Genomic DNA, 27,653 nt, shown 5'->3' with positions numbered 1-27,653 from the left:
AAAAGATGGCTGCTGTGCAAGTTGCTTGCTGGTTGCTTTCCGGGCACCCGCGGGAGGCACCGCGAGAATCAATCCCTGAGTGAGGCAGTGGGTTTCGCCGCTTGTCCGCCAGGCTCTGCGCCCTGCGCCCTGCGCCCAGATGACAGCAGCTCGGCCCGCACCGAGATCCACCTGCTCTTCGATCGGCTCATCTCTGAGAACTACAGCGAAGGCAGTGGCGTGGCCCCGGAGGTAGTCGGCGCACCGCTCGGGAGAGAGCCGGTGGGGTCCCTGCTGGTCCCGGCATCACCCCTCGGTGAACTCAGCTGGTGGCCTCCGCCTTCCTTTCCCTGCTCTTCCCACTCTCGCGCCTGATGATTTAGTTTCAGGCTGGCGTGCCCCCTCCTACCTTGGCACATTCTTAGTTCTCCATTCTGAAGACACTGCAGTGCTTGGCATGCTGGAGTCATTCAAAATGCAACTTGAGACTCCTGCTCTGATAATGCGTCAGGTTTCCTCTCTGATACCACCTTTCCGTTGGCCCGCACCCTCCTTGACTCTCTATGCACCCAGAACACTTTGTTGACAAAATGCATTACTACTGTTTATTGCCTACATGGTACATGGACCACGTGGGAATCTTAGAACTTGGGTAGTATTAGGTCTTTTTTGCTTATGAAAATACTGAAGCTCATAAAAATACACTATACAAAACTCCGCCACAAAGCCCCTACGTTTTCTGTTCCTACACATTAGCTCTTCCCCTCTGCCGTCTTTCTGAGTAATCTTACACACATCAGGCCTTAAATTAATGAATTCTCTCAACTGTTGACACCATGGCCTTCTGGCCCTATGTAGGAAAGAGGGAAGTGGTGCAAGTTGCCTGCTTACACAGGCATCTCAAACTAGACAGTTCCTAAAGATGAAATTCATTAGCTCCAAACACACATTCCCGTCCCCAGCCCATCCCACCTTCCAACACACATGCACCACCCACCAAGTCACACAAGACACAAACACTGGTTCTTCCCTCCTTCATCCCAGATCCTGTCCAATTCAGATATTTCAGAATGTGTCTCATATATATTTCTCAGTTCATCCCCTCCTGTCTGTTCCCATAGCGAGTGTCTTAGACCTCAGGCAAGGCGACTTATGCCTGGACTGTTCCGCTGGTCTCCTCTGACTGATCTCCTGCCTGCTGTCTCGCTCTTCTCCAAGCCAGTCATTCGTCTGCTGCCAGAATGATCTTTTCTTTAGGAGGAAAAAAAATAATTGATCATAAAATTTAAAATGTGCTTTGGAAAAGTCTTCAATACGTATTGGTAAATGGTTGGAGCAAGTTACAGAACAATTCATTCAGAATGAGATCAGTATGAAGCTGGAGGAGGGATTTTAAAATATGTGTGTTTATATGTGCAAAGTAAAAGGTCTGAAAGAATTGACAACAGAATAATAGTGTATGTCATTAGGAAGCAGACTGAGATTAAGGCAGTAGTCGAGGACTTTAGCTGTATTTGTATAATTTGATACTTTTGCAACAAAACTTCGTGCCTTTCCATTCTCTCCTTTTACTCCCCCGTTTGTTCCTGTGTGCAGTCATTTAAAACTTGCTGTTCTTCAGGCACCTACTGGTGTTTCACACCTCCAGGTTTTTGCATACTCTGTCCACTTTGCTTGCAGTGTTTTTTGATGCCCTATCTGGAAAATTTCTCCTCATCCTTCAAATCATTCCAGATTCTGCTTTACAATCACCTCCACAAGGCCTCCCTAATTACTGTTCCTGGACAGAGTTTGTATGTTATTCTTTCAGCACTTAATTCACCTTATTTTAATTATTTGTTGTGTTTCTTTCTCTCTCACTAGTTTGTGAGCTCTTTGAGGTTCAGGAACATGTTTGACCTTTGGAGCCCAAAAACCTAGCACGCTATGGCACATAGTAGGTGCTCAGAACCTTGTCATTCTATAAACATCGATGGATGAATGAAGAGTGGGACTTGCAAATAGGTCCTTCTTTTTTTTTTTTTTTTTTTTTTTTTTAAGAATTCACTAATTATTCGTAAAATCTGTAGAAGTGTTAGGAGTTAGGACTGATTTTTCCCAATGGCATTGAAAATCTGGTTCACTTACCTTTTGATATTTTTAACTTCAGTTTGTGCTTTTATACCCTAGAAGCCTTTCTTTGGTTATTTAATTATACTGTCTCTACATATGTAGAGAACAGAGTCTTCAGCCTGACCAAAACCATACTGATTGTTTTCCTTTTTTTTTTTTCTCTTTTCTTTTTTTTAAGAGACAAGGTCTCAAATCTGTCATCCAGACTGGAGTGCAGCAGCAAGATCATAGCTTGCTGTGACCTTGAACTCCTGGGCTCAAGCAGTCCTCCCGCTTTGACCTCCCAAAGAACTGGGATTAGGTGTGAGCCACTGTGCCTGTCTTTTTCCTTCTTTTTTAGCACATCCTATTTTTGTGCTATCACTTCATTTTTTTCCTTCCTGCCTCACATTTTCTTTCCGCATTTTGAATGTGAATATTTACTTTTATTTTCCCATTTGGCTGTGTTTTGAGGATCCTCACTTGACTAATAAGTATTTTACCTCTTCTTTACCTTTTTTTGTTTTTTGGTAGGACGTTAGCGCTCTTCTTGTCCAGGGTTACTGACTGGTACCTCTTAATCAGAATCATCTTGTCAGCAAAGTGTCCCAGCTTATCCACCACTTACTTAACAGATTACAGGTAATCATGTGGGTAACTCTAGAATTCATATCATGAACTTTGAGAGTAAGTAGATACCTTTGAAGTACTACATCTGTAGTAGGTATGATAGGCTGTTGTTGGAGATGCTATAAGAATGCTTTTAAAGCAAATATAACTCTGATCCAAAAAAAATTATTCTGTAGAATTCTAGAAGTTTGTCTATTAGTTGTATGCCTTTCTGTTTGGTTCAGTAAACCAATATCATTCAGGCCCCCCAAGCTTATAATTTCCTTTTTTTTTTTTTTTTTTTGAGATGGAGTCTCACACCGTTGCCCAGGCTGTAGTGCAGTGGCACGATCTCAGCTCACTGTAAGCTCTGCCTCCCGGGTTCACACCATTTTCCTGCCTCAGCCTCCCAGGTAGCTGGGACTACAGGCACCCACCACCACGCCCAGGTAATTTATAATTTCTTATGAAAGATACACTTGAACAAAATATATCTAAGAATAAATTGAAATAATCCCCTGCCTCTCTTCCACCAATATTTTTCCCCTTTCCTGAAGCTACCATTTTTGTGGTCTACTTTTGATGCTTCTAAAATATAAGAAGTAGCTTGGGGCCAAGGGGACAGCAGGATAAAAAGACTCCAGTTATTTATTTAAGACTGTTACCACATGAGTGTGTGAATATATTTAAGAGCACAAAACATATCAACTAGCATTATGTGAATTAGGATGCTTTTGGCTGCAAACAACAGAAAAACCATCCCAGAGTCACTAAACAATTTTTTAAAAAATAAAGAAAAAGGAATCACTCCATGTCCCAAGTGCCAAGGGAGGCATCTGTAGCTCCTTGATAATAAGAGGCTCATCTTTCCCTTCACCATCCTTAGCATGTGGGTTATCCTCAGCTAGCATCTCTCACAGTCGTAAGATGACTGTGCCAGTTCTGGACATCCCATGCCAAAGAAATGATTAATGTTCAGCAGAAGCTAAATAACTTTATTTTATGTTGTGTCTCTTGTACTTAAGAGTAAGGAAACATGTCCTATAAACTCTCTAGCAGACTCCTCAGTATCTTGCTGGAGAGACTTAGGTCATGTAAATACCTCTCTAAACTAGTCTTTAAGCAGGAGAATGGCTCCAGCTGGTAGTTTCAACATTCACTACACATTAGAATCACCTGGAGGAGGGTTTAAGCTCCCTCGATGCTTAAAATGTGCAGCCACAATTAGCCTGCATCAGAACTATTGATATTTTGGCTCAGATGATTGTTTTAGGAGCTGTCTTGCACATCGTGCAATGTTTAGCAGCATCCTTGGCCGCTACCCACTAGACTCCAGTAGCACCTCTCCAATTGTGACAGTCAAAAATGTATACAGCCATTGCCAAATGTTCCTTGGGGGTTAAGCTTGCCCCAGGTTGCCCCACTCTCTTAAACTAATTAGTGTTTACCCTTAGGTCTCATGTGGGAGAGGTGGACATGCAATTAAATTAGTACTCTGCCAGTAGGGAAGGAAGAAATGGATGCTAGTAGGTAACCAACAGTGTCTGCTGCATGGAGTAAGGCTGTTTTCAGTTTAGAATCTTTGAAACTAACATGGGGTAGCTTCTGTCTGTTTACTGTTCTTAGGTGTATCATCTTTGTAACACTGGCAATTGGAGATGTTCTGGATCACCAGTGGCACCTATAGCACCTTACCAGCTTTCCAGCACTTGGTGACAGTTTGTCTCAATTGTCCATGAATTGACACTTGGATTAGCCTGGTCTGTCCCAACAACCTTATCAGCTCCTTGACAGGAGAGATATGCCCTCTCTTCATGGTGTATTCCTCATGTCATGTTAGAGATGCAGTAGGTATTTAGCAGTTATATTGGTTCACTGTGTATTCGTTGAGTGTTTATTATGTAGAAGGCAGTTTAATTAAATTTCAGTGCATTGAAATACTCATATCTGTGTATTCACAGCTGCCAATGTCTGGTTAGTTCAAGGAAAAATTACAAGGACTTTATCAAGTTCTACTTTACTAAAGAGGAAGAAGCGAGCAAGAGTGTGGGGCGGGGAAAAGGTCCCTACATTGATCAAACTTTTAGGCCCTTTAGAAGTGATCCTTTTGACACATAAATGACAGACACACACTCTTTTATACAGCTTGATTCAAGTGCACATACATGTCCATAAAAGAATAATATTTTTTAAAAGTTGCATCAGAATATATCTTTTCCTGTGCTGTTAGGTAATTGTTGATGAACAGCACTTGGATTTCCTGTTGGCATATACTATTTCAGCTATTCATCAGTGTAGTTCCTGGACACACACGGAAATTCTTCAAGCCCTGGCAGCTCTGGTGTACTGCAATGGCTCAAAATGTCAAAAGGTAGTTTAAAGTGCTTTATCCTTCCTTTGAAAGGCCAGGAGCACAGGCTCTGGTGCCAACACTGTGTTCAGGTTTCTATCTTGCCACTAATCTCTAGCAATTCTTATTCAACCACTCTGGGCCATGTTTCTTTGTGTATAAAATAGTTACTCTGGGCTGAGTGCGGTGGCTCACACCTGTAATCCCAGCACTTTGGGAGGCCGAGGTGGGCGGATCATGAGGTCGGGAGATCGAGACCATCTTGGCTAACACGGTGAAACCCCGTCTCTACTAAAAATACAAAAAATTAGCCAGGCGCGGTGGCAGGTGCCTGTAGTCCCAGCTACTTGGGAGGCTGAGGCAGGAGAATGGCATGAACCTGGGAGGCAGAGCTTGCAGGGAGCTGAGATAGCACCACTGCAGTCAGGCCTGGGCAAAAGAGCAAGACTCCATCTCAAAAAAAAAAAAAAAGTTACTCTGAGGATGAAGTGAGACAATACTTGTCAAGTTCATGGCCCTCGGTAAATAGTAAGCATTATTCTTAATATTATCATTACCCATCAGCCATGCGGCCACACTAAAGAGCATCAGCAGCTACCCAGGCTGGGAGTAATGATTGTTACTGATGCTTTTTGGCATATCTTTGCATATCCATCTGACATTCATCTAACAGCTAGTCTTTTGGTGCTTAACTGCCATTTAGTTAAAAAAAAACAAGAGAGAGAAAGAAGAAATCTGTCTAAAATGTAATATTTTCCTAGAAGCTTTTCTTTGACTTATATTGACTCTTATTTTTCTTAGTACCTCCCACAGCTGCTAGGCAAGACCAGACTTTTAATGAAGTTGAGTGACTTGGCTCAGTCTGATCCTGAAGTCAGGAGAGCTACAGTACATTGTATGGCAAACTTGCGTCTCAGGTATGTGGCTCCAGTCAAGTTTCTCAATGGTAATAAGATAGTGCCTCTATTGGGCCGTTTGTAGGTAGTTCCCTCTGCCTGAAGCCAGAACCAACTTAGACAAATAACTAACTTTGCATTTCCCGTGTACTTTACTAATAAAATCATCTTAGGTTGTTTGTTAATTTTAATATTGCTTGTGAAGAAGGAAAAAATAGACTAAGACCATATTCCTAAAATGTGGTAATAGTGACTTAATGTGCAGTATGTCAAAATTTTGTTTTCTATTGGTATAAAGTCTAAGCATATTAAGCTTTTAGAAGGATATATTCATGCAGATTTAAGTGCTGGTGAGATGTATCTGTAAAGGGCAATTTCTTTTCTTTGAAGAAGATGGAAACAGCCCCAGCTGCTCACCCTCGATTCTCACAGTAGGCAGCAGACAATGAGCAGCACAAATGTGAACTCATCTCTGCAGAGCACAGCGCTGTCCAGCGAGTAGGAAGGCAGGCACAGATGTGTGATTCTAGCTTGACAGGACCTGTCTGGATTATTTCCCTCCTAGGACTGAACAGCAGAACTAAAACAAGATTTTTCTTTCTCCATACTTTTTCTACCACAAACTTTTGTAACCTTTCCATATGGAAACCACCCTTCTTCTATATTCATTCTAGCCCTGTGCCTGTCCCCCAGCAGTAACTAATTAACCAAAATAATAATTTTCCATAGCATAGTTGAATTCAAAGATATGTTCCAACTCCAGTAGTCTATATGACTGCTATTTTTAATTAGTCTTTTGCAAGCCTCATCTTAAAGGAGACTGAGTTTGAGTTGTTTTCTCTGTATGCATTTAGTGTGCCAGGACAGCCGTATTTGGAGGAGCCCTACCAAAATGTCTGTTTCCAAGCTTTCCTGACTATTTTACAATCTCCAAAATCATCTGATATGAATGATATCACATTTTGCATGGTAAGTGGACTATCATTGATATAGTGAATGTTGCAGATGTGTCTAGAAGCAGATTGGAAAAGTGTTACTAACGAGTTTAATTTGCATTATTAGCTTTGTCTAGAGAAATACACATATATGAAATGTTTGTAACCTAAAAAGACAAAAATCATACCATTTTGGTGTAAATTATAAGAAGCTTTTTATTTGTTATATTTTGCAATTCTAGGTTTTTAGAGGAAACTGTTCTTTTTCCTTCTGAATATAAAAGCAATAGTTGCAGGCTGGTGACTGTCTTTAAGATGAAAGTGAAGAGAGATTTCACCAAATATATCTGCAGTATTTTATTTCTTTTTTAAAAATATGATGCAAATGACAGTTTGTTAACATCTTTTAAATTTAGAGTAACACATTTCAAATGTTCTGTATCTAAGATAAACTTCCTTCTAGTCTCCTGCTCAGATATAGCCACTGAAGACAATTTGTGCTACATGCCCTCAGATTTTTTTCTATATGTAAATGAGAATTACAACTTTAAATGGGATCATACTTAACATGCTGTTTTGTAACTTTCTTGTTTTGTTAAAACTGAATATCTCTGGGGCATCTGTTCAGTTCCTGTTAATATACCTCATACTTTCTAACTGCTATGGCTGGGAGACCTTGGACAAATTAACTTCTTGGAGCCTCCATGTCCCTCCCTGAAAAGGGACTGATATAACCACACTGTGGGGTTCTTATGAGAAGTATATGAAATAAAGCATTCAAAGGGCCTGCTGTTATTGTTGTTGAGTTTTACATTTAGCAGAGGGTTAGCTTCTTTTATAATCATATCACAATCATCAAAATTGAAGTTTTTAAAATTTTCCCACTATTTCAAACAAGGCTACAGTTCACATCATCCCAATGTAGGAAGTGTTTCTTAAGGAGAGAGTTCTAGAAATGAGATTACTGAGTCAAGAAATCAATCTTGGTCAGAACTGCCCTCCAGAAACCAAGTTTTTATAATTTATCATCTGTTCCCACATACATGGCCTTGCTTTTAAGAGGGCTGGGTTTGCCATATTACAGAGCTTCTGTAATTCTGATCTGTGCTATCTTTTTTATCCATTATCACATTTTTCTTGCTAAACATCTTCTGTCTTTTTTCTTGCTCACCATTTGTACATAGTGGTTTGTAAACATGTACAATAAGACCACTTCATTATTCTTTTCTTCTAGAAAAGAATTCATGGTAGTTTATCCCATCTCCTTGGATCTGCATCTCTGCTTTGTGTGTGTATGTGTGTGTCTAAAAGTTTTTTTCATCATCTAGAGACTGTCCCTCTTCCATCCTAAGTGGTGCTAGTAAATTGATTCCTGGACAACCAGATTTTATTCTGCCTTCTAACTGGGTCTCCCTTTTCCCCCTAGTTATTGCAAAATGCATTAAAAGATATACAATCATTTCTAAATGGTGGGAAAATGAAACTAACACAGACTGATGAACTTGGAGCACTTTTAGCTGTGCTAAAGGTAAGGCAAGTCTTCATATGATCATTGTCTTTCCTGTTTCAACCCATGGTACAAGCACCACTTCACATCCTTATTCTAAGTCTAACTTTGAAGTATTAAAAGTTTTTACATATATTTTGAGAGAGTAGACAAAAATGTTCATATTCAAAGACACTTAATATTAACAGAAAATAATAAATCTCCATTTAATAAATGCATCAAAATTTTAAAATTATCTATGAGTCTTGGGAAGGGAATAGGTAGAGGGGTATGACCTGTAGAAGATTTAATTACAGACTATGTTGTACCTGTTTGTACTTAGAAGAAGAGCCAGTGCTTCTCCTTGGCTTTCTCCTCCAAGTAGTAGGCAGGCTAACCAAGACGTGTGTCAGTGGGCAGCTTCCAAGCATGCCAGTCAGTGGGAAAGTCAGGCCAGCATCTCCAGGGACCCAGTTTCTTCAGCCAGCAAAGTAAGAAGTAATTCTTTCCTTGTGGCATTCTCTTGCTCCCACATCAAATAGAGAGGTAGCTATAGGTGGAGATAGGTAAATAAAAATGACAAATTGGTTTAAAAAATTATAGACAGATAAAGTAATTCGATAAATTTTATAAATAAATAAGGAAACTAAAACCAGACTTGATTTGATCTGACCAAACCAGATCCAGCTGGAGGCCAGATAAACTTCAGCTCTTCTTTAAGCCCTATGCCTTCAAGGTATCTATTTTCTGTCTCATTTATATTTCCTTAGTAGGCTTTTGAACATTAATCTGTGAGTGTTCTGATCCAGACATGGTAAATAGTTGTGTTTTATGATTAATGGTTTATGATTAATGGTTTTGTGTGTGTGTGTGTGTGTGTGTGTGTGTCCTTATTCATCATTAATAGAAATTCATGTTTCACAGACTCCCTGGACTAAACATAGAGATGCCCATGGTGTTATACCCAACTCCGCTTCCTCAGTATGATGGGTGAACACCTATCAAACCGCAGCAATCAGAATCCAGTGCTTCTTGACCAACTTTGGTACATTTATGTTTATTTAGATTTAAGTTGAGGCTTATTTTTAATAGATTGCTGTGTGTGTTTTCTATGATTTGCATCACTACTACCCTAAAAGCCTACCTTGAATTTTATTTCAGTTTAGGATTGTTAGCATAGTAAATTTAAACTCATCTGATGCTCAAAATACCAGTTAAAGCATCTTATACTTCTTAGAGGTGTAGTCAGTGTAACAGCTATAAAAATGAGCATTCACTTTATACCTCAAACCAAGCATTCTCATCCCCATGATGCTCAAGACCAGGAGTCAACAAATGTTCTCTAAACTTTCTCTACTAGGCTAGTAAATACTTCAGGTGTCTGTCATAACTACCAACTCTATTTTAACAGTGCAAAAGCAGCCATAGACACTATGTAAATGAATGGGCATGACTGTGTTTCACTAAAACTTTATTTGCAGAAGCAGGCTGTGTGCTGGGCTGGATTTGGCTTTTGGGCCATAATTTGCCAACCCCTCTCTAGACCGTTAGAAGCCCACCTACCAGTCAGTGCACCATCTCCACACCTTACATTCACCTGATTTCCCAGCCTTTCCAGATAGCTGCCATCTCCCTCATGCTTCGGTTGGAGAACCTGGAGCATACAGATGTGTGGCCAAGGACTCACTTCCAGAAATGTCATACCTGATCAAAATGCTTCTTATTAGAAATTATGTCACTCATTCACTCACTCAGCATTTATCCAACATCTGGTGTGTTCCAGATGCTGTGCTAAGCACTAAGTATATAGACTCTGGCTGCTTTTAGGATTTTGATGGAGAGGGCAAAGATGGATAAATAAACAACTACAATGCGATATTATTGTTTCTCTCATTAGAATATTCACAGAGTATTCTGGGAACACATTGAGGGCACCCAGTCTAAATGCAGGAGGAAGAGGAGGCTTTTTAAAGGTATAGCTAAACAGAGATTTCAGAGTGAGTAGCAGTACAGACAAGGAGGAATGAGTGTTTCATGCAGATAAAACAAAAGGTGCATAGATGTAGAGAATGAGAGTATACATTGCCCATTTGTTAACTAGTAGGACTAGAGTTTCAGTGCGGGGAGAGAAAGAGTGAAGCCGTTGTGTAGCAGAGGCCGAATGATAAGATTCTTGTGCAGGAGGCTGAGGAGTTTGGGTTTTTATCTCGTAGGCAATAGAGATTCATCAAAGAATCTTATATAGGGGAATGATGTGATCAGATTTGTGTCTTAGAAAAATCACTGTGGTAGCAAATAAAAGAGTATGGGTCTGGGGGCCACAATAAGTAGTTCAAGATACAAGTAATGGGAACTTCCTGCCTCAAGGCCACAGACTTTGAGAACGTGGAGGAAGACACAGTTTCCAGACAACTTGTATATCAGAAAGAAAGTAACAGGGAGAAAGAAAGAAAGAAATTGGTTTCTACTTAGTATCTACTTCTACAGAGACCCAAAGCCCTGAAATGAGCATTGTATGTAATGGACAACTATCTCTTCTGTGCAGGCATGTGGAGTGGTACTAGCTATGTATCTTACTCCAAGAACTGATAAAATAGACACTCAAGTCATTTTCTATAGGCTTTAATGCTCTTGAGAAATTCCAGTTGAGAAGGCTGAATACCTTCACAACACCTATGCAAGGTAGGCGGTATTAGCCGCATACTTACAGATAAGCAAGTTCAAGCTCAAGAGAGGCTAAATGATTTGCCCCAAGGCACAGAGGTACAATTTAAACCCAGACCACATATTTTACTGTGTCTCGTGTATTTCATTCCTTCTTTCTTATAGTAGACAGTAAGCACTTAGCATCGTGCCTGATGCTTAGGGTATTAAAGAAGTTCCACTTTTTTCTTTTCTCTTTTCTTCTTTCTTTAAACTACATGTTGGGGGCATATTTAATGACTTTAAAATGAAGAAGTAACGATTCAGTGAAAAGCCATTCTGAAGTAGCTATTATATGTGTCTTCATTTGCTCCTAAAATCAGAATAAAAAGAAAAAAATCCAAAGTAAAACCAAAGAAAATCCAGCAAGGAGAGGAGGAGGAAAAGGAATCCAGTGGTGAAGTAGAGGTGGCCCCAGTCACTGGCACAGGCAGAGTGAATCTGCATGAAGGGAACACTTGGTGTCCCTCCTCCCTGGGTGTCCAGAGTTTGCCTTTAGATGGAAGTGGAGCTGCAGGAAAAGATGGAGTCTCCTCACCCTTCCATTCTTCCAGTTGGAAAAGGGTCAGCAGTAGTGAGTCAGACTATTCTGATGCTGAAGGAGGCATGCAGAGTAAAATGAGGTAGTAGTATTTTGTTACATTTTATACCTTGTATTCTAAGTTGCATGTAAGTTTATAACTTAACTTGACTGCTGCATGTGATTTAACTTGAAGAGCCTGATTTCTGGGGGCTATGGTGTTATTCAGAACATGACTTGCTCTCTTGATCAGCCAATGCACATGTCATTCCTCTCCTTAGAATATTCCTCTTTGCCTTTTTGTCTTGCTAACCACTACTCATCTTTGATATGGGCTCAGAAATCATGTTCCCTGGGAAGCCTTTTCTGCCTTAGTGTTATTGATAATGTATTATAGTTATCTCCTTAACTGTCCCTTGCTGCCTAGCTTGTCAAGGCTGGTGCTTTGTTTATGTCTGGCAGCCTCAGCATGATGCCTGGCACATACATAGGTCATTCAGTAGATATTCATTGAATGGATGGATGGATACTCAGCAGTGTTTCCTGTCTAACACTCATTTCCTGATATCAATATGTTGTCCTTTTGTTCTCCAGTTGTGTTTTTTAATTGTCAGCCTTAATAACTTGTTATAGAAACAAATTGTCTTAACATGTTTTGATTGTAGTTTGAAAGAAATTTTTAATAACACATTGACATCTTTAGGGATTATTTAGAATGTTTAATTTTTGAATGTATCATTTGAATTGGTGGAAATAAATACCATTTCATGTTTGCATTTTGAAAAAAAAACGATTTTTTAAGTCTTTTTCCTTTTTTCTCTTGGTTATGAAAGGTCTTACCAAGCTAAAGTTCACCAAGGAGGCTTAGTTTGTTTTCTTTCTACTATGAAATTGATTTAAAAAAAAGTTCTTTATGGCTACTGGTCAGCCTTTATTCCTGATATGCCTGAACTTGGCAGCCCACAGTCAGTGTCCTTGATGACTCTTACATTGAAAGACCCTTCTCCAGAGGTAAGAGAATTTAAACTCGAAGCTTTATAATAGGAAGAAAAAATTTACAGATCCTTACTGTTTTCTCTGCCTTATCCTTTCTGATCTGAATACAGCTGTTAGTAACACTGACCCAAGTTCTGACCTGAGATCCACTGGACAGACAGGAAAATGGGAAGTGGGCTTATGTGAAGAATACATTGAGGCTGATCATGTAGGATTGCTTCCTGCCCCAGGGCTTGCTTGAAGCCTGAGCACACTGAATTCTAACTTTGGTGTCTCCCTTGAACTGCACTGAAGCAGCTGTGCTTCTCTTCCTTTTATGAAAATGTTGATTGCTGTGGTATTTATAATAAGAAAACATCAGAAATGGCTTAAACAACTCAGTAGAATATCCTGGTACATATTAGGCTATGAAGGATGCATAAGGCTTTGAAAAATGCTCAAAATGTTCTGTGAAAACACAGGATGTAGAATTATATATACAGTAGAATCCCAAACATGTTTTTTTCTTGCAACTTTTCCAGTTTTCAAATCGTGTAATAAATATTTACATATTTTAATGAGAAAAACTTATTTTTAAAAAAGAAGAAAAAAATGGCAGGTATGGATACCTATAGCAAGATATCTCATGGCTGATCAAATATTTGCCTCTGCTTGAATATGTTAATTCCTCTCCAGAATTTAACCACTTAACCAAATAAGGAAAATAGCCTGCTGTTTACAATAGTGAACATTAAAAAGTCATGCTGAATGGCATCTGGGTGTCCTCAGGTAACCAACTACCCACAAAGAGAGAAGTTTTAATTAGGCCAGCAGCATATTGTTCCTTTTCTATTTTTAAGATGACTCCTTAAAGGGTCAGGGGTGGTAACCATAATACATTGGAATTCCATATAAGTCATCTCCTTGAGTAACTTACGATATAAAAAAATTTCTGGATGACCCATCAGAAGCTTTTACAAGGTAAAGAAAAATAAGTTAGCCTCAATTTTATATACACACAAAAAAATGACTTGTGGGGTATTTCAAATACTCCTTATCCTAGGAAATTAAACTGGCAGAAATTTTACAAATTAACTAAATCGATAGTGAAGGAGAACCTGGGAGAAAAATGGAAAAATGAGTGGTGGCGAGTAAATCAGTAATGAAGCCATTAGAGTAATTGAAATAAAAGCTACTAAAAATATTGAAAAAATATATATGAAGACCCTCCAGCTAGGTAGGGGAGCTACCAGCAGTGGCCAAGGAGATGGTGCTGTGGAGCAAGAAGCAGCCCAGCTTAATCACCTGTATCACAGCTGCCCAGCCAAGGGGATGTGAGACATGGGGGTTTAGAACATAAATACAAAAAGGTTATGAGGTCATAGCTGATGAAAATGAATTGGAATAATTTTCATGATGTTTATATCTTCATAGGTTTTTAAATGTTTACATTTCACTTAAAGTGCCATGAGAAATTTCACATATAGCAAAGTGGTCTTATCCATCTCCTTGATTTAGGTACCTTTTAGACTTTTTCTTGCTGTTTAACTTTGGTGAATGCAAGAGATGTGCTGAGGAAAAAAGATACAGAACTTCCTTCTGGAGATGTCATAGATCCAGTACAAAAAGCCACAAGAAAATTCTAGAGAAATTAAAAAAAAAGTCATCCTACTTAAAGTGGATTTTAAAAGATGAAAGAAATTAAATTAGTTCAGTGTAATGGCAAGTGAAATGATGGTACTTAAGAGATTCTTTTAATCAAGTGTTAGGTTGGAAGGGTTTAAATAAGTGTGGTGATTATTGTTTACAACAAAGCTTGGAGCATACCTCTGCAGTCTGTCCATAGTATAATTAACTGTGCACCAAGACATATGCTAGAAGAAACTGTTGTGGTAGGTGATGTCATGGGACAGGCTTTTTTTTTGTTTGTTCTTTTTTTTTGTTTGTTTTTTTGAGATGGAGTTTTGCTCTTGTTGCCCAGGCTGAAGTGCAATGGTGAGATCTCAGCTCACCACAACCTCTGCCTCCCGGGTTCAAGCAATTCTGTCTCAGCCTCCCAAGGAGCTGGGACTACAGGCATGCACCACCATGCCCAGCTAATTCTGTATTTTTAGTAAAGATGGGATTTCTCCATGTTGGTCAGGCTGGTCTGCAATTCCTGACCCCAGGTGATGTGCCTGCCTTGGCCTCCCAAAGGGCTGGGATTATAGGTATGAGCCACTGCACCCAGCCCAGTGGGACGGGCTTTTAAAATAAAGACTTCTAAAAAGTTATGTGCATTAAAATTAAAAATAACAGATAATGTAATTAGAATGGAACAGCATTCTGGATTGACCAGGTTAAAAGAGCTGCTGTGACTCCAGGCCAAGTGGTCATCTCAGGTGCTCCTTGTGCATAGAGTTAGATGGCTGGAGTTCCTCTTAGCCAGGATTAAATAAGACAACTGTAGTTTATCTTGTCATTGAAGTGCTTAGTGATTAGTTTTGACTTTATGGCAGGTCTGATATGACCCATGGCATACTCAGCTGGAAGCACAATTTTAACTGGTGTACTAAGAAATTTTCTAAAGACAAATGGATGGAAGGAAAGGTGATTAGACTCTTCCAGTCAGAATGCCAACAATAAACAGAGGCTACTTTTTAGGAAATTGAAACATAATATGCTAGAATGGTTAATTGGGGAGAAGAAAACTTAGAAATGTCCATTAGGATTTGGCAGTGCTGTGATACTTGGGAAATGATCACGTTTCCATGTTGGAAATGTGCTTCAGAGAGCACATCTTATATGCTTCCAAAAGGGACAGAGCAAATTATCAATAAAAATAACAAGACTAATTTAAGAATTTCTTGTATATGATTTCCTTAGGTGTTATAAAGGCATATTATGGAGAATATCATCAAGACTTGTCTTAAACAAACTACAGGGCAAACCTTTGTCTTGGTACCTTGAGAATTATCCTGATTTACAAATTTCATGATGATGATTTATTGCTCTTTTAGATAACTATAAAAAGTGAAAACAAATCAAAATCTAGATAATAGATGGTATAACTAGAAAAGAGAATGAAAAGGTTGGAATTGTTAACTGTTATGGAATGGTAGATTTTCTCTCATATGGCCAGGAAAGAACAGGCAATCTTTGCTTAGTGTATTAGCAAAGAACAGGCAGTCTTTAATTAGTGTATCTGTATTCACACTTCTGATAAAGACATACCCGAGACTGGGAAGAAAAAGAGGTTTAATTGGACTTACAGCTCCACATGGCTGGGGAGGCTTCAGAATCATGGCAGGAGGCAAAAGGCACTTCTTTACATGGCAGCAGCAAGAGAAAATGAGGAAGAAGTAAAAGTGGAAACCCCTGGTAAACCCATCAGATCTCGTGAGACTATCACGAGAATAGCAGGGGAAAGACCAGCTCCGATGATTCAGTTACCTCTCACGAGTCCCTCCTACAACACAGGAGAATTCTGGGAGATATGATTCAAGTTGAGATTTGGGTGGGGACACAGCTAAACCATATCACTTAGATACCTCCCGACCCAGAGTCCCTGACACAGTGTTGAAATGCCGTTATGTAAAAGACAACTGACTTTGGAAGTGAGATCCAATAAAATAACATGTGAACAGTCATGTGCCCTGCATGGAAACTTCAGTAGTACCCACTCCCAGCAGGGACTTCTTTGTCACCCTTCCAGAAATATTCTGAGACCAAACACACATAAAGAGAAAAAAATTAGGATTGACTAAGCTACCTCAGCAAACATTTCTGCTACGTTCTTAAGTAGCAAAAAAGGAGAAGTACTTTTCTGTTTTATTAGCTTTAGACAAGCCTTCATGTCCAAGGAGATGAAACTATACACTAGTAAAACCAAGCACACTGACTTTTGTAAGACTGAAAAGCCTTTCATTCATCATTTTAAATATTCAGACAATAGAAACTTAACAAGATGAGCTCTCTGGAGACTCCACCTGTACGATTTGCTTGTACATTAGTAATTTCCGTGGAAAGTGCTGATTAGAACTGGAAAACAAGATACTAAATACTGATACAAGAACAAATGAAGCAAAACTTGTACCAGGTTCAGTATCTTAAGTAACAATTATAACAACAAAGATATGTTAAACAGAGTTTAAAGGAAATTAACTCAGAACTGTGAGAAGTACAATTTGATATAGTATCAAATTTTTATATAGATTTTATAACTTAGTGGAAAAAAATAACCAATTTCAATGACATTTGTTTTCATCTGTGATAGTCACGATTTTCCCCTGAAGATGCCAAAATTATGCTAAAATGTTTGACTTTTGGAACATTAGTTCAATTCTTTCCATTCGATTCTTAATTTCATTCAGTTTGTGAGCTGTTGGAATTGTGATTTTTAATTGTCTTCTAAAGAAATGAAGGTTTAGCATTAAGATCTATCTTGTTGAGTTTGGACCAGCCTCTGGTAGGGATTGGCCAACTGTGGCCTGTAAGGCAAATCTGGCCCAACACCTGCTTTTGTATGGCCTGTGAGCTAAGAACGGTTTCACACTTTTAAATGGTTTTAAAATAAAACAATAGTATCTCATGATATGTGAAAATTGTATGGAATTCAGATTTCATTGTCCGTAAATCAAGTCTTTTTGGAACGCAACCACATTTATTCCTTTACGCGTCTGTGCTACAATCACAGAGTTGGGTGGTTGTGACAGAAACTGGCCTGCAAAGTCTAAAATATAAAATGTGGACACTGGCTCTTTACAGAAAAGTTTGCCAGCCCCTGGTCTCAGTCCTTTTTGGATCAGCTGACTTGTGTTCATGCTCTCGCTCTCTCGTTTTTTCACACATATACACACGGTTTCCTAATACATTGTCAATTTCCCACCTTAGGGGATTATGCTTAATTCTGAAGTCTGATGCTACTGTACTTCAAATTTCTCTTCATAGCAGTAAGTCTAGATTTCTACAACTCCACTCTATAAAAGGCCTGCCTGGTGATTTATTACCTGGTTGTTTGGAGATAATATAATTGAAGGCTTTTGGGAAAATCTTTTTTGCTCCAAACTCAGATATGCTTCACATTGAGTAACTATTTAGGTTAGATTCTAGAATTGTAATGTTGATTCCCTGCTTTTAAATTTTTTGACTGAAAATGTTAATTGTCATTTTTGGATGAGCTGGCCAAAGAGAGTGCAATATTATTCCATATTAATAGTCCTATGCTTATTACCTATATCCTGTTTTTGTAAAGTTGGGCTTTCTTTTCCTTTCTGATTTTTAATACTACAAAATTGTCAGAGTACCAATTGAAAGTAATCTTTCAACCTTATAAAGAAAATCTTGGTGCCAATGACACCTTTGCTGACAAATACAGCAGTCCATGACAAAGATGTACTTTTTGTCCTTTCCATTCATAAGATTGTACTTAATGGTATTCCTTTTTTGAATTGTCAAATATTGTCACTGCAGGCAATGTTATTTCCCGTGCCTAAGAATGTTTCTAAAAGTTGGATCACTAATGATGTCTGCCAAGTTGTATGTACACAAAGTTCCTAAAGTCCTATTTAAGTTAACATTGAACACACATACTTCAGAGTGGAATATGAGGCATAATGTTCTCAGGAACTTTGATAGGAAACAGACTCTAGGCACATGTATTTTTTCTACCCCATGGGCTGTTTAGTTCTAACTTTTCAGTTGGCATTCTGCTTGAATAAACCAGGCCTCTAATCCTTATTCTCATGCTTAGGATTTCAGATTTTTGTGCTGTGGTATAGCTTAGGTTTATTTCTTACTGTAAAAAACCTAACAGCAATGGGTTTCTAGATTTTTTTTTAGCCAGGTGTGGTGGCACACACCTGTAATCCTAGCTACTTGGGAGGCTGACGTGGGAGCATTGCTTGAGCCCAGGAGTTTGAGGCTGCAGTGAGTTATGATTGCAGCAGTGCACCGCAGCCTAGGTGACAGAGCGAGACTGTGTCTCTAAAATAAGAATAAAATAAAGATTTTTTTTTAGGTGTGGGATGCAAGTGACCTAGTTTTTAGGAACTAACAGATAATCCCATTGCCTTTATTCTTCCAATTGAAATGATTGTAAATACTGTGAACATTAAATATGTATAGGAAGAAGGGAATCTGACTCCTAATTTTCAACTAATCAGTGTGAATCATCCCGAAATTTCAGACATGTGCCTCTGCTCTGCAAGTTTTATCTGCCATCTTGGAAGGCTCAAAGCAGTTTCTTTCTGTTGCTGAAGATACCAGTGACACAGGAGGGCTTTTATCCCCTTCTCCGTAATGATCGCTTCCAGCATTAGAGAGTTGCACAGATGTCTTTTGTTAGCTTTGGTGGTTGGAGTCATTCTCACAGATCCTTACTCAGATAATTAAGGTAATGTATCAACTGTGGGTTCCAGAGGGGGCTTCTCTGTTTTAACTTTGTATACTGTTTTACATAGCCCAAAAGTAACTTGACTTAAGAATGTAACTATGTAATAGTTTTATTAAAAATACACTATTTGGAAGTCTGTACCTACTTGACTGATCTTACATATAATCTCTGTATGTCCTAATAAATTATTTGCTAAAAATACTTCTTTATCTTTAGTTGTACCAATGAGAATACAAGTGTTATTTTTTTTTTAAAAGGGCTAATTTTTAGTTGTGTGAAAACTTTTCTTTTTTAATTAAATGCTGCAAAATTTGTTTCTATGCTGTGGTTTAATCAAGACTTTTGATGAACTACTTTTTGTGTTTTACAGTGCCTTGCAAATTTAGTATCAAATGCACCTTATAATCATCTAAAACAGCCTGCTGACCAAAGTCTGGAACCAGATAAAGCCTTATATTCGCCACAAAGGTTTGTAGTGGCTTAAAACTGATGGCTTCTTTATATCAGTCAGATGCAGACTATTAGTAAAAATATATAGATATAGATATATGTATATATTCAAAGCATTTTTATAACTCTTAAGAGATCTCTGCTTATTCTTCTCAGCTTTTCAGGGGTATAAGCTGTTGCAAGAATTGACCCCTCAAGTCCCAGTGGAAGTGAGCTAGAGAATTAATTGTAAAGTTTAATGCCTGTTTAATGCCCAGGGCAGTGACCAGAGTATCCCTTTAGAATTAAGATTGAGCCAGGTGCAAGCAGCCCCCCTCAGGAGTATGTTAGTTTATATCCCTTATGCATAGGTAAAGGATGGATGGATGGTTAGACAGACAGATGGACAGGTAGATATTACCTACTTTTTGGAAAGAAAAACTGGAATACAAAATTTAACTTCTTTAATGTTATTTCCTATGAAGTTCAGATAAAATCCCAGAACTTCAAATCTTTACTAAGTGCAGTCTTATTATTTCCTCCCACACATAATGTATGTGTGCTATAAGCACTTGCCTTTTGTAGATTTGCCTTTCTTTTGTTTGCAAGCTTTCAGATCAGACCACATTCTGATGAGTTCAGTTTTTCAGGCAGAATTGTAACAAGGAAGGAACAGTGGATGTTTTCTGTGACATAGTGGGAAGAGCATGGGACCTGAAGTCAATCCAAGAGTCTGGGGCCCACTCCCATTTCTGCCATCTCATGGCCGTGGCCCTCTCTGAACCCTAATTTCTTCCTAACAGCAAGAATTATAACTACATCATAAGATTTTTATGAGGCTCAAATGAGATAATGAGGTGTAACTAAGTCCAGTTCACTACTTACACTAATGTGTAAAAGAGGGACCCAGAAAGTTAAGTCTTCCCCTAAGGTTTCCCATCACATTCATGGCAGAAATAAGTTGAAAACAAGCCCTGCTCATTCCACTGTACCAACTTTTCATTATCTGCATCTTCAGCTGAGGAGAGTGCACCATGTCTCAAAGGTTCCTTTCAAGTATCTGACTTTATCCTCAAGTAAATTTTTTTCATTAAAATGTTCAAAACCCGAAATTCTTAGGTATGAGCCTAACAAAATATGTACAAGATCTATATGAAGAAAACTGTGAAACTCTGATGAAATCAAACAACTAAATGAATGGAACAGAGATTCCAAGTTCATGGATAGGAAGGCTCAATATTGTGAAGATGTTACCTCTTCCCAACTTGATCTATAGATTCAGTGCAGTCTCAATCAAAATTCCAACAAGTTATTTTGCAGATATCAATGAACTGATTCTGAAATGTATATAGATATGCAAAAGACCCAGAATAGCCAACACAGTATTTTTAGAGAAGAACAAAACTGAAGGACTGACATTCCCTGACTTCAAAATCTACTGTAAACCTACAGTAATTAAGACAATGTGATATTGGCCAAGGAAGAGAGAAACAGATCAATGGAACAGAATAGAGAGCCCAGAAATAGACCCACATAAATAAAGTCAACTGATCTACAACAAAGGAGCAGATACTTTCCAACAGTTGGTGCTGGAACAGCTGGACATCACATGCAAAAAAAAAATGAGTCTAGACACAGACCTTTTAGCTTTTTAAAAATATTTCTTGTTAAAATCCGGGGTTCATTCAAGGTACATGCATTGCATTTAGTTATTATGTCACTGTAGTCTTTTTAAATCTAGGGTACCCCCACCCATCTTTCTTATATCAAACTGACTTAGGAAAGAATCCAACCCAATTGTCTTATAGAATGTGAACTCTAAACTCTGTCACCAAAGATGACAAAATAAATCACATTCTCAATTTGTCAGATTGTTTCTTTATGGTGTTAACTTACTCTCCTGTCCCATGTATTTTGAAACTGGAAATGAGGTTTAGAAGTTTGATTAGATTCAGGTTACACAAGGAACTACTAATTCTTAATTGCCTGCAGGGATAACTACCATATTTACGGTAGCTGTTCCCATGATAATAAGTTCTTACTGCTTCCTTTGACAGATGTTAATGTTCCTGTGTGAAGTCTCACACTCTTGGGAGCTATAGGGTCCACCCACACACCTTTACCTGAAGTCCAGCTACTTCTGCAACAGCCGTGTTCTTCTGGACTCAGTAATAGCAATTCAGCAACCCCTCACCTCAGCCCTCCTGATTGGTGGAAGAAAGCCCCTGCAGGAACCTCTCTGGGAGAAACGTCAGTTAGCTCACCTAAGGGGTCTTCAGAGCCCTGCTGGCTCATTCCACTCTGCATTTCCATTGTCGTACTGCCCAAGGAGGATTCCTGTTCAGGTAGCGATGCTGGCTCTGCAGTAGGAAGCACCTACGAACCATCCCCTATGCAACTGGAGGCCTTACAGGTAGGAGGTTTCATTTCCTCATCTCTGAAATGGAAGTAACCATTCTTCCTTCAGAGTGACCGTGAGGAGCGAGCAGGTAAAACCAAGCCATGTGTCAGTTCATGGGAGTTGTATTTTAGGTATGGGTGGTGTATTTTTGTTGTTGTTTTGTTTTGGGGAGGTGTTCCTTGGTTGTAAAATAGCAGATTCATTCCTTTTTGTTCTTTGATTGCAAATTATTTTAGTCACTTCAGGTATTATATGACAGGTGGATGTAATAGATTGTAGAATAATTCTGAGTGAAATTGTAGAGTTAATTTTTGATTTTTGCAACTTAAATGTTTAATTTTCTATAAGCTTCTCCTTGGTCTTGTACCTGCTTAGAGTAACAAAATAATTGTTCATTCAAAGGAAGAAAACAATCCTAGATAAAAGAGTTTACTTTTTCTCTACAAAGATGATCTGAGACTAGGCCTGGTCCTGGGGTCTGCTGCTAATTAACTGGGCCACGTGAAACATGTCCTTTAATCTTGTCAGGCTTGGTTTCTTTAGCTGTAAAATTCAATTAATACCTACCTTAAAGAATAGTTGCAAGACTTACATGAGATTACATTAATGAAAAGCAATCATATACTAAAGCACCATAAAACTATGATACAGTTAATTGATATTAGTTATGAAATAAAGATTATGCTTCTTAATTTCATTCAACAGATTTCAGCCCCTGTTACATTATAAGCGATTTCTGAAATATAACACTTTTCTGGATATTGCAGCCTTGCAGTCAGGTCTTAGAGGGTTAATTCCATGCTCTCTTTGCAGCTATTGGCTCTTCTGGCAAGGAGCTACTTTTCAATGACTCAAGCCTACTTGATGGAGCTTGGAGAGGTGATTTGCAAGTGCATGGGGGAAGCAGATCCATCCATTCAGCTTCATGGAGCAAAGGTAATTTTCATCAAAACCACAATGCTTTTTCCTTCTCTTCACTTTATATCCTTCCTTTTCTTCACTTTATATTCTTCTGCCACATGTCTTTCAATTCTGAGATTTCTTAAAGAGATTTCAGGTAAGGAAGACATACATTCTTCTGTTTTCAGCTCTTATGTGTAAACCCCATGAATTGATTCAGTAATAAATTAATAAGATATAGCTGTTGATTTCAGTCCTTGAAAGAATGCCTCTGTTAAGAGTGACTGAAAAAAGAAAGAAAATTAGTTGCAAATTATGTTTCCCCTTGATTTGAGGTGATCTCCAGACTAAAATGAAGTCGTTCATTAGTTCTAATGCTCCGCTTTGGTAATACTTTTTTCTTGGCAGCTTCTGGAAGAACTGGGCACAGGCTTAACACAGCAGCATAAACCGGATTCCACTGCAGCACCTGATCAGAGAGTACCAGTCTTCTTGATAAATAAATGTCAATTCATACTTTTCTTTTATTAGTGCTTCAGTTGCAGTTTTATTTTGAAGCTCAGTGATAAGTGGAGTAGATGATATGGTTTCTTCCAGTGTCAAAAATTATGTTTTATAATCCAGGAAAACATGAAACTAGTATAAATAGGTTTTATTTTACATTTCACTTTATTTGCAATTTAGTGTGTGGTAGGCTTATGTATAACATATAACCAGCAATCGTAAAACTAATATTTCTTTTGCATAAAATCTAGTCTGGTTACTCAGCCTGCCCAAGAGACAAAGGGCCAGGGATTTTATATCCAAAGCTGTGGGATCAAATTTAGGGAACATGATTGTATTAGTCCATTTTATGTTGCTATAAAGGAATACCTGAGGCTGGGCAATTTATCAAGAAAAGAGGTTTATCTGGCTCACAGTTCTGCAGGCTGTACAAAAAGCATGGTGCCAGCATCTACCTCTGAGGAAGCGTCAGGAAGCTTTTAATCCTGGTGGAAGGCAAAGGGGGAGCAGGCATGTCATATGGCAAGAGAGTAAGCAAGAGGGAGATGCCAGGCTCTTTTAAATAACCAGCTCTCATGTGAGCTCATAGAGTGAGAGTTCACTCATTACCACAAGGACAGCACCAAGCCATTCAAGAGGGATCTGCCCCCACGACCCAAACACTCCCTGTTAGGCCCACCTCCAGTGATGGAGGTCACATTTCAGCATGAGGTTTGGAGGAGGCACACATCCAAACCATGTCATTCTGCCTCTGGCCACCACAAATCTCATGTTCCTCTCATTGTAAAATACAGTCAGTCACCTATTCCCAATAGTTTCCCAAAGTCTTAACTCTTTCCAGCATCAACTCAAAAGTCCGAAATCTCAGCTGTGACTCAAGGCAATTTCCTTCCACGTATGAGCCTGTAAGATCAAAAACAAGTTATTGATTTTTAAGATACAATGGTGGTACAGGCATTGGGTAAACAGTCCCATTCCAACACGGAGAAATCAGCCAAAAGAAAGGGGCAACAAGCCCCACACAAATCTGAAACCCAGCAGGACAGACATTAAACCTTAAAGCTCCAAAATAGTCCTTGACTCCATGTCCCGCATCCAGTGCACACTGGTGCAAGGGGTGGGCCTCCAAGGCTTCTGGCAGCCTTGCCCTTCTGGCTTTGCTGGGTGTAGGCTGGGTCCCATTCCCAGAGTTCCACTAGGCAGTGCTCAGTGGAGACTGTGTGTGGGGGCTCCAACGCCACGTCTCTCTTTGGCACTGCCCTAGTAGTGTCTCTCAGTGGGGGCTCTGTCCCTGTGGCAGGCTTCTGCATGGGCACCCAGACTTAGGGAATCCTCTGAAATCTAGGCAGAAGCTCCCAAGCCTTCTTCACATTTGCATTCTGTGCATCTGCAGGCTTACCACCACATGGAAACCACTAAGGCTTACAGCTTGTACCCGCTAAGCAGAAAACCAGGCAGGATCTGGGGCCCTTTGAGCCATGGCTGGGGATGCTGGGAGCAGTGTCCCTAGGCTGTGCAGGGCAGTGGGGCCCTGGGCCTGGCCCCCAAAACCGCTTTCCTCCTAGGCCTCTGGGTGTGTGATGGGAGGGGTTGCCTCAAAGATTTCTGGAATGCCCTCAAGGCTGTTTTCTCATAGTCTTGGCTATTAGCATCTGGGTCCCTTTTAGTCATGCTAATCTGTCTAGCAAGTAGTTGCTCCGAGCTTGGATTCCTTCTCTAGTACAGGGGCAGGGTGCAAATTTTCCACATTTTTATGCTCTGCTAACCTTTTAATGATAAGTTCCAACTTTAAGTCATTCCTTTGCTCCTACATCTGACTATAGGTTGTGAGAAGCTGCCACGTCACCTGTTGAATGATGCTTAGAATTTCTTTCACCAGATACCCTAAGTCATTACTCTTAAGTTCAACCTTATGCAAATCCCTAGGACATGGGCATAACGCAGCCAAGTTGTTTGCTAAGGTGTAACAAAGGCAACCTTTCCTCCAGTTCTCCATACTTTTTTATTTCTATCTGAGACCTCCTCAGCCTGGCTTTCACTCTCTGTATTTCTATCAGCATTTTGGTCACAGCCATTTAATCAGTCTCTAAGAAGTTCCAAACTTTCCTTTGTCTTCCTGTCTTCTGAGCCTTCCAAACTCTTACATCCTCTGCCCAGTACCAAGTTCCAAAGCTGCTTCCGCATTTTTAGGTATCTTTATAACAACACCCCATTCCTTGGCACCAATTTTTTGTATTAGTCTCTTTTCTGCTGCTGTAAAGAAACACTTCAGACTGGACAATTTATTTTTCAAAGAGGTTTGTCTGGCTCACTGTTCTGCAGGCTATACAAGAAGCATGGTGCCAGCATCTACTTCTGGTGAGGCCTTGAGAAGCTTTCAGTCATGGTGGAAGGCGAAGGGGGAGTAGGCATGTCACATGGCGAGAGAGGAAACAAGAGAGAGATGCCAGGCTCTTTTAAACAATTAGCTCTTGTGTGAATAACAGAGTAAGAACTCACTTATTACCACAAGGATAGCACCAAGCCATTCAGTAGGGATCTGCCTGCATCACCCAAAAACCTTCCTCTAGGCCCACCTCCAACATTGGAGGTCACATGTCAACATGAGATTTGGAGGGGACACATATCCAAACCATATCAGCCACTTAATGGATATGTGGTTATAGGCATGGTTTCCTAGTTGTAAAAAGGAATAATAAACCATAACCCTTCAGTCACAAGGCTGTTGAAAAATTGAATGACATGTAAAGATGCTAACACATAGGAGGTAATTCCGTTACCTGCGTCCCCCCAACCCCCCACCAGCCCTACCATGATTCTATTCAATTCCTGTGATTTCAGGTTGTTTCTGCTACCCCTACACTGTGCCAGTTCCAAAGATGGATGAAGGGCATGTGATCACACCAAAAAAGGCTTCTACTTAGTGCTAAAAGCAAAATCAGCTCAGTGTTGGTGGTCTTTGCTCCCTCTGCCCTCCACATTCTGCCTGTTCTTTTCCCTTCACAATTTCTGTCATCCTTGCAGTGAATTAAAGACTCTAACCCTCGTCCCTGCCTTAAACTGCCACTAAAGCTTTCATATAACATGTGCGGGAAAATGAGTTGAGCTTTGTTATCAGACAGAACTAGGTTTGAATTCAAACTTCTCCCTTTGCTAGATAAATGACTTTGGGCAAGCCTCTTAACTGTTCATACTCAGGTATTGTTCATCTGTGAAAAAAAAAAAGACATGTTTTCTGTATTGCTTGTCTATTAGTGAGTAACAAATTAAACATTTAGCAGCTTAAAGCAATGTACATTCATTTTCTCAGTTTCTGTGGGTCAGGAATTAGGAGTGGCTTGGCTGAGTGATTCTGGCTTAGTTCTCACACGAGGTTGGGATCAAGATGCCCCCAGGGTTGCAGTCAACTGACAGGTTGCAAGACTTGATGGGGTTGGAGGATCTTCTTCCAGGGTGGCTCACCCATAGACCCAGCAAATTAGTGTGGCTGCTGGCAGACGGCCTCAACTCATTTCCTCCCCGGGAGGACATCTCTAGAGGGCTGCTTGAGTATCCTCTTGACATGGCAGCCAGCTTCCTTCACAGCAAGTGATCCAAGGGAAAGAAAGCAAGACAGAGCTGTGGTGCTTTTTATGACCTAGCTTTGGAGGTGTCATGCTGTCATTTCCACAACATCCTATTGGTTACACAGGTCAGCCTGTTCAGTATGGGAGGGGACTACACAGGTGTAAATATTAGTAGGTGAGTGTAATTGTGTGCCATCCTGGAGACTGACAACCACTTTTTGTCCACATTCTTCTGGAGTGGGGCAGGGAGGACCCAGACTGGGTTTCCAGGAGCTGAAGTAGGAGAAAGACAGAACTGGTGCTTGAAATACACAGCAAAACCCAGGACTAGGTCCATGGGACAGAACCAAAACATAGCTAAACCACAGAGATTCACAAATGAACATGAAATCACAGGATATGTATAAAGCATGGAAAAGAAACTGTTGACATGGCTACTTTAGAGGCTGTGAAGTGAGGTAGTTCTTCAAAGTGCTGATAACAGAACCTACTGCCCAATTTAAGAGTGTCCACGGTGTACCAGGCCCTGCGCTAGAAACCTTACACAGAGTATTACATTTTATTATCACACGGACTCTGCAAAGTAGTTGAAAAAGCCCTAGCCGAGCGTCAACTGATCTGGATTCTAGTTCACCCCTGCTGCTGATTAGCAAGTTGTATTGTCTGTGCCTCAGTTTCCTTGTGTGAAAAAGTAAGGATAATGCTACAGACCCCATTTATTTGTGCCAAGGAATAAAATGAGTTGATACGTGTAAAATACTTAGAACAATGCCTGGCATGGGATGAGCTCTCTGAAGAACATTAGCTGCCGCTGCTGTTGCTGTTACTGTCATCACCATCTTCAGCCTCCTCTTGATTATTATCACTGTTGCTGCGTAACTTTATCAGACTGCAATCTCCTAATCAACAGGAGTTGAATGGGAGACTTAAACACTG

The 27,653-nt window shown here is 39.7% G+C and overlaps 1 pseudogene; it reads left to right on the top strand.

Annotated features, from left to right (window-relative positions):
• On the top strand, positions 1–26,368 carry LOC129017526 (HEAT repeat-containing protein 6-like; annotated as a pseudogene).
• Positions 26,369–27,653: the final 1,285 nt, after the last annotated feature.

The sequence above is a fragment of the Pongo pygmaeus genome, chromosome 19 (genome assembly GCF_028885625.2).
Source record: "Pongo pygmaeus isolate AG05252 chromosome 19, NHGRI_mPonPyg2-v2.0_pri, whole genome shotgun sequence".
In the NCBI taxonomy this organism is placed as follows: domain Eukaryota; kingdom Metazoa; phylum Chordata; class Mammalia; order Primates; family Hominidae; genus Pongo; species Pongo pygmaeus.
The sequence above is the reverse complement of the archived record's forward strand: the minus strand, read 5'-3'. Positions and strand labels throughout refer to the sequence as shown.